Source organism: Hordeum vulgare, chromosome 3H, assembly GCF_904849725.1.
Source record: "Hordeum vulgare subsp. vulgare chromosome 3H, MorexV3_pseudomolecules_assembly, whole genome shotgun sequence".
NCBI lineage: Eukaryota > Viridiplantae > Streptophyta > Magnoliopsida > Poales > Poaceae > Hordeum > Hordeum vulgare.
Genome location: NC_058520.1, coordinates 131,334,671 through 131,342,640, shown reverse-complemented (window position 1 = coordinate 131,342,640; position 7,970 = coordinate 131,334,671).

The window sequence follows — 7,970 nt, the reverse complement described above, 5'->3', positions numbered from 1 at the left end:
GGCTACCAGCGATATCCCAGCCTTGTCAAGTGGTTGAAGTCTACTACACAACCTTCTTCATGTAGACTCGTGTTAGGCCTCTAGGCGCAGAGTTTTGTAGGACAGTAGCAAATTTCCCTCAAGTGGATGACCTAAGGTTTATCAATCTGTGGGAGGCGTAGGATGAAGATGGTCTCTCTCAACCAACCGTGCAATCAAATAACAAAGAGTCTCTTGTGTCCCCAACACACCCAATACAATGGTAAATTGTATAGGTGCACTAGTTCGGCGAAGAGATGGTGGTACAAGTGTAATATGGATGGTAGATATAGATTTTTGTGATATGAAAATATAAAAACACCAAGGTAACAAATAGTAAACAGCGAGCAAAATGTTTTATAAATGCTTGGAAACAAGGTGTATGGTCCTATGAAACCACCTCAAAGTTATCTTTTTCGATCAATTTTATGAGCTATCCCTATAAGTGTCACGAACAGCCCTGGAGTTCGTACTAAAATAACACCTTAAGATACACATCAACCAGAACCCTAATGTCAGCTAGATACTCCAATATAACCACAAGTACCCATGGGCTTGATTATACGATATTCATCACACAATTTCATATTCATCATGTCCAATCCAACACAAAACTTCAAAGAGTGCCCCAAAGTTTCTACCGAAGAGTCAAGATGACAACATGTGCCAACCCCTATGCATAGATTCCCAAGCTCACGGAACCCGCAAGTTGACCACCAAAACATACATCAAGTGGATCAATAGAACACCACATTGTCACCACAGATATCCCATCGCAAGACATACACTACAATAAATATGCTAACTTTCGACCTTCAATATTGGCCACCGAATGGTCGTTGATTTCCATTTGCGACCTTTTTACGACCAAAAGCAGACGGTCAAAAGCTAGGCGTCTCTAATCAACTATAACACCTTTCTTTTGGATTGGTCATAGACATTTACGACCAAACAAAAGGTTGTTGGTAAGAATCAGCCCGGTCCAATTCGATGTGTACATGGGCCGAGCCCATTAATTCAACCCAGTTAATGTTTTTTCTCTTTATTTTGCTTAGCTGCATGGGCCTGGCCCAATAATTCGGGCTTCTTTATTTTCTTTGCATCATCCACTTATTTGGGCCTTGGCCTTATTAGATTTATTTTTGTTTTTGTTCCAAAACTTGGTTTCATTTTATTTTTTGGGCCTTTTCAGCCCAATTATTGTCCAGTATTAAATCCAACACTATTTCATATTCAAATCAAGAAAACTCTAAGTCGAATTAAAATTATCCATCATATAACATCACATAATACATCTCCGAGGTTGACATAACACAATAAGTCATCTTTTGAATACATTTCCTTACACAGGAATATAACAAGAACAAACAGAATTGCACAATAGAACAATGGCACATCTGCACAGTAGAATGGAACATTGATACGACTCCAACGTATATATAATTTTTGATGGTTTCATGCTATTATCTTCTCAAACTTTGGATGTTTTGCATGCCTTTTATATATTTTTCGGGACTAACTTATTAACTCAGTGCCAAGTGCCAGTTCCTGCTTTTTTCCATGTTTTTGAACCCTTTCAGAGGAGATTTTGAAACGGAGTCCAAACGGAAGAAAATCCCCGAAAATATTTTTTCTGGAACGGAATCAGATTTGGAAGCTTGAGAGCCAAGGCAAGGGAGCCTCAGGGGCCACACAAGCCCCCACTCCGCGGCCAGGCGGGAGGTAGCGCCATCCAGGCTTGTGGGGCCCCTGAGCGCTCCCTGACCTAGGGGTTGCGCCTATAAATTCCCTAAAAATCCTAAAAAAACCAGGAGATCATCAAAAGTACTTTTCCGCCGCCGCAAGCTTCTGTCTCCGCAAGATCCCTTCTGGGGCACGTTCTCGTGCCCTGCCGGAGGGGGGATTCGGACACGGAGGGCTTCTCCATCAACACCATGACCTCTCCGATGATGCGTGAGTAGTTCACCATAAACCTACAGGTCCATAGCTAGTAACTAGATGGCTTCTTCTCTGTCTTGGATCTTCAATACAAGGTTCTCAATGATCTTCATGGAGATCTATCCGATGTAATCTTCTTTTGTGGTGTGTTTGTCGAGATCCGATGAATTGCGGATTTATGATCAGATTATCTATGAATCTTATTTGAGTTTCTTCTGATGTCTCTTATGCATGATTTCATCTCCTTGTAATTCTCTTCGAGTTGTGGGTTTTGTCTGGCCAATTAGATCTATGATTCTTGCAATGGGAGAAGTGCTTGGTTTTGGGTTCATACCGTGCGGTGACCTCACCCAGTGAAAAAAGGGTTAGCGAGCAAGGGTGAAAAGATGGGGTTTTCATCATTGGTTTGAGATTATCCCTCTACACCATGTCATCTTGCTTAAGGCGTTACTCTGTTCGTCGTGAATTCAATACACTAGATGCATGCTGGATAGCGGTCGATGTGTGGAGAAATAGTAGTAGATGCAGAAAGTATCGGTCTACTTGTCTCGGACATGATGCCTATATGTATGATCATTGCCTCAGATATCATCATGACTTTGCGTGGTTCTATCAATTGCTTGACGGTAATTTGTTCACCCACCGTGATATTTGCTATTATGAGAGAAGACTCTAGTGAACACTATGGCCCCCGGGTCTACTCCACACCATATTTTCAGCCTTAAACTTTTTTACTTCGTTGCACTTTCCGCCTTCAGATCTCACTTTGCAAACAATCTTGAAGGGATTGACAACCCCTTTGAAGCGTTGGGTGCAAGCTCGTTTGTGTTTGCGCATGTACTCTGGACTTGACGAGGCCCTCCTTCTGGATCGATACCTTGGTTCTCAAACTGAGGGAAATACTTACTGCTCCTGTGCTGTATCACCCTTTCGTCTTCAAGGGAAAAACCGACGCAAACCAGAGAAGTAACAAGAAGAAATCCTAGCGCCAAGGAAGGACTTTTGTTGCCGCACCAAACATCAGCACCCATGCCTTTTCCTTGTCGCCCACGCACTGCTGCAGCTTCTCCCAGGCGGAGCTGATCAAACCCAGCCCCAGCCCCGACGGTGCTGATCGAGCACCAGCCCCAGCTCGAGGCAGTCATATATTTGTGCTTGTCTAGGCATGGCCCTTCTCCTACAAATGCAATTCATAAGCACACTCTTAGTAAGTTTTCGGAAAATAAGCAGTTAACTGAAAATAGCAGTAAAATACAGTACCAGTAAACATGATCAATTTATTACAATATCACGAGGAGCAAAACATTAAGAATTAAATAACACAATACATTGTTGTAGTTCTAAGAGGGACAAAGGAGCTCACAGCCCTGCCCTCTCCATGCATATTCTGTTCTTTGCCCTTCTCATTCTTCCTTCTTACAGTTATGTATTTATTTTAGGGTTCTATATTTGAGCTTTTTGTGTTGTTTGGTCTGCTCCACCAACGGAGTGTTTCTTGCAAGTTAGTAGTATAATTTAGGTAAGTAAGGAAGTGCTTTCAATGGCCTAATGACACAATCTCTCAGATGTCTCGTCACACTAATCAAGAGGATGTCCATGACCACTGTAGGTTCTATTCAAATCAGATTTAAAAGAGAGGGAATTGGCAACGAAAGATATAGTCCATAACCTGCAAGAAGAAATAGGCCATTGATAGCACACTTACTAAACATCTGCTGCAAGCAGAACACATACACCCACTTAGACATGGGTACTATTCTGTATATAGGTACACAAGCACAACACATGCACCTGGTATCGATAGGAGTATAAGCATGCATCTAAATCGTCTGAAACATCTGGAATAGCTAAAGCAAAGAAGGAGTTATCACTACATGCAACCATGAGGACTATGTCATGTACAATATACAACTAAACCACAAGTAGATGATGTACTAAACCATACAAGAAATACAAATACAGGGTAATTAGATAAAGACTAGTATATATCAAACGCAGATACCAGCTTGAAAGAGAAACTATAATTTTATACCACTACAAGAGCAAATCATGAACTATAGAGAGTAATTGCAGTAAAGAGATGAATCAGTATATGTTGAATTGTTGATCAATAAGAGAGTTATAGCTACATAGAGATGAAGGACTATATCCTTTATAAGATAACAAAGAAATAGTAGCACTTATACATATGAAAAAATAGAACCAGCATCCAACTAATAAAGAAACTAGCATGTGCTATATGTCAGGAATAATAACAACTAATAATAGGTGAACCAACCTTCACCAAGCACTAATAGGACACAGAGCAGCATCAAATCGACCATGTCATGAAGAACCCGAACGGAGTAGTACGAGCAAGGGAGCAGAGGGATTGAGGAGCTTACCATGAGGGGGGCTAGCCGAAGCAGATCAACGCCACTGCCGCAGTTGCGGTGTGGCCAAATCATCACCGTCGCTCGGCGGCAGGCGAAAAGGTAGTTGAGACCGACGGATCTGGGACAATAGCACCACAGGAAAAACCCAGGAGGCGCTGGTGCACAAGGAGGCATGGGAGGTGGCACAGGTGACCAGATCCAAAATCCAGAGCACCCCGACGACTAACCTTTCTGCCCCACCGAAACCCTAGAAAGGGAGAAACGATGGGGGCAACCACGGGGGGCAGAGAGAAGCGAATTGAATGAGTGGAGGAGGTAGATCGGCTCAAGGGGGAGCCTTGGGTAGCTAGCTTGGCGGACGAGCTCGCCGGAGTAGGGCAGAATTGACTGACGACCGAGGCGGCGATGCGAGGCGACGAAAGAGAGAAGGGGTCAGGAGCACCATCCATGAGGCGGCGCCGCCCGTGGGACTTGAAGTGGGCTTCGGAGAGGGTGGAGTAGAGTCGCTGGCGCCACGCCGACGTTGGAGGGCACGCCACCCTCGAAACCCTAGCCATGGGAAGGGGTCGTGGATGAGCTCTCGGGGCCGCGAGAGGCGGATCTGGCCGGAGGGAAGGGAAGAGCAGAGGCCAACACTCCAAACTAGACCAATAGCGGAATTATTGGTTGAAAGCATGAACCCATGCCATCAGCCTTAACTTACAGGCATTCTTACTGGGAAGCATCCTAGCTCGCAGGAACGTCACCGAGTTAATCTTCACCATATCATGTTCTTTCATACCTGGTTAATGAAATAACCAGTGGCAAGCCAATGAGTACTTTGAATGTACTCGCAAACAGCCCATGATATGAACAATGAAAGTGAAGGATAACGATATCATGCATCTTTGGTGTAAGTCATCTTGGTGGAATGATCATGAATATGCATCAATGTTAAAGAATTACTTTTGAAGAACAGGTTACAGATATCAATATATCTGTTAAGGGATGAGCCATCCGGGTTAACCCTATATGCCAAGTCACCGAACTTGGTCATATCTTTACTTTCATAACAACACCTTTCTCATCACCACAAACACTCACACAGACTTGGTTTATGTGGAAATAACTGGACGTAGTTTAAGCAGGATTACCCAACTGTCCTTAACCGTGGACACGGCTATTCGAATAGTTTACACTCTGCAGAGGTAGTACGCTGAACCCACGAGATCCGGGAAACTTCCGTGTCATCCATGAGTCGCGGTATATAACATACCCGAGGTAAGTACCTGATCAATGCCTTTCCCCTGACGATACTAGACAAAGATGTCCACACGATTGGTACCCATCCCACATGTTGTACTTCTTACGAGCACCAACTCTGGAAAATACCAACCATGCAGGGACCAACGATGTGACTGGAACTCATAAAAATGGCATAGTCGTCCTACCTGGCACGACCCAATCCCGAGAGTGACCACACATCACTCACTCCACTAGTAATGTGGCTCTTTGCTAGCACCGACCAGAGTAATTAACATAGCCCCGTCCCATAAGGGGTAACATGGTCGTACCGGTAAGGTTGGGACGGTCGATACCTCATAAATCTAATCCCATTTCCGAAACCATACTCACAAAAATACTGGGTGCATCACTTCACCAAAAGTGACCACCTAATTTATCATGACCCTCGGGCATTAGTGGCACCTGACGGGGTTTCCTTAAACTCTTGCTTTATGTCATCAACATGCTCATGATAATACTACCTCTATCATTACTTGTCAACATGGTATTAGCATGAACCTCAACGGGTAGGGTCAAGCTCAATGCATGTGCTCCGGGTGGAGCCTTCGGTAAAATCATATCAAATGATTACAGACATTTATGATCATATGAAACGGGAATACTTGCTATTTTAACATGCAAAGTAACATATGCTCAGTCATGGTCAAAGTGCTTCTTGCCTTGCTCACGTAAGTCCATGGTCAAAGGGCTACTTGCCTTGCTCAGTCCGTATACCCGTCAACTATCGTTGGAAACAACCACGGTAAGCCACACAACAAGAAGAAATAAAAGATTCCACAAAATAGAAGTTATATTTTTCTTGGACCTCTTTGGTCATAAGAAAAATACCTGAATCTTTGCCAAGGGGGTTGGATCATCAATGGTTTCTGAATGCAGGCAAGGAGGAGTAGGGGATTCATCATGAAGCCCACAGAAACTATTATGATAAATATGAGTGGAGGCACTCATTTAACAGAGAACAACTTTAGAAATATACTGGAAGTTGTCTCACTGGATTTGGAGTTGAGATGAATATTCTAGGAGTTTTCTAATATGGAATAAATAGAAATAGAAAGCTATTTATTTTATAGAACAGAATAAAGCCTGAGTAAAATGTCGACCAAGGTTCTAAAAATAGGGAATGATTTTAGAAGGCCCTAAGAATTGGAATCACTCCATTTGGAGTTGATTTGGAACCTATAGGATTTTTCAGAGGTGGAACAACTTCATCCAGATTTGGATTTGAATAATAACACTACAGGAAATCTTCTTGGAAAAATGTGCAAAACACATATGTAGATAGAGCTTGAATTTAGGAACTTGTACAAATTTGAATCATTAGAATCGGAGCTAAAATAAATTTACAGTGGATTTTTGAAGTTAAGCAAAAAATGAAAAAGAGAAGAGGAACTCATCCCTTGGCTAACTAGCGCACATGGCGCTAGATAGGCCTTCGGCCGGCCCAGCAGCTTGATCCGGCCAGGGAAGAGGCTACGCCGAAGGCGCACTCCACGTTTTACGCCTTTGGCGCGAGCAAACGCCCAGGAGAGGATCCCGCCTCCACTTATTTCGTGCGGCCCGACCTGAGAGAGGCTGACAGGGGGTCCCGCATGCCAGGTTCATCTTCTTCCTCCCACTTGGCTGGGAGGAGCAGAGGAAGGAGACGCCCCCAGCGCTGGCCCGGTGCCTCCGGCCATCTCCGGCCAAGGCCAGAGCACCAGCGGGCTCGGGGGAGTTAGCCGCACCCGTTCCCCTGCTCGGCACCTGCAAGGGAGGGCTGTAAGGGCACCAGCGACGAGGCTATGGGAGGCCGTCGGCCCTCTCTGGTGTCGGCACAAGGGGCGAAGGGAGGGAACTGGAGGTGCTGGGGAGGAGCTGCGGTGGCCTGGGGGGTCTCCGACAGGACGGAAAGAGGCGAGGGGAGGCTCTGGGCATGCCAGCCCGAGCGGAGGCCTGAGCTCTACCCCGCGGCCATGGGGAGAGGAGGGAGTCCGAGAGGAGAGGGGGCACGAGGGGCTTCCTAGGAGGAGAGGAGGAGGGTCTGAGGGAGCCAGAGAGGCTAGGGGGAAGCAATATGGAGAGGGTGGCCTTAGGTGAGCTCCAGAGCTCCCGTAGCTCTCTAACATGCAAGAAGACACGCATCCCTGGGGCGTCTTGGAGGTTAGCCATCGTCGGGAGGAGCTTGGACCAGTCAAAGGAGATGCCCTGGTGCTCTGAGACACGAAGCAACAGTCGGATGGGGTCTAGAAGGAAGAAACAACGCGCAGAGCACCCATACTGTAGGTTGCCAGCTTGGTCACCATGGACACATGTTCCCACAGAATTGCAATGACCAGTCAAATATGTTTGGGAGGTGGCGCATGCTACCTAGAAGGT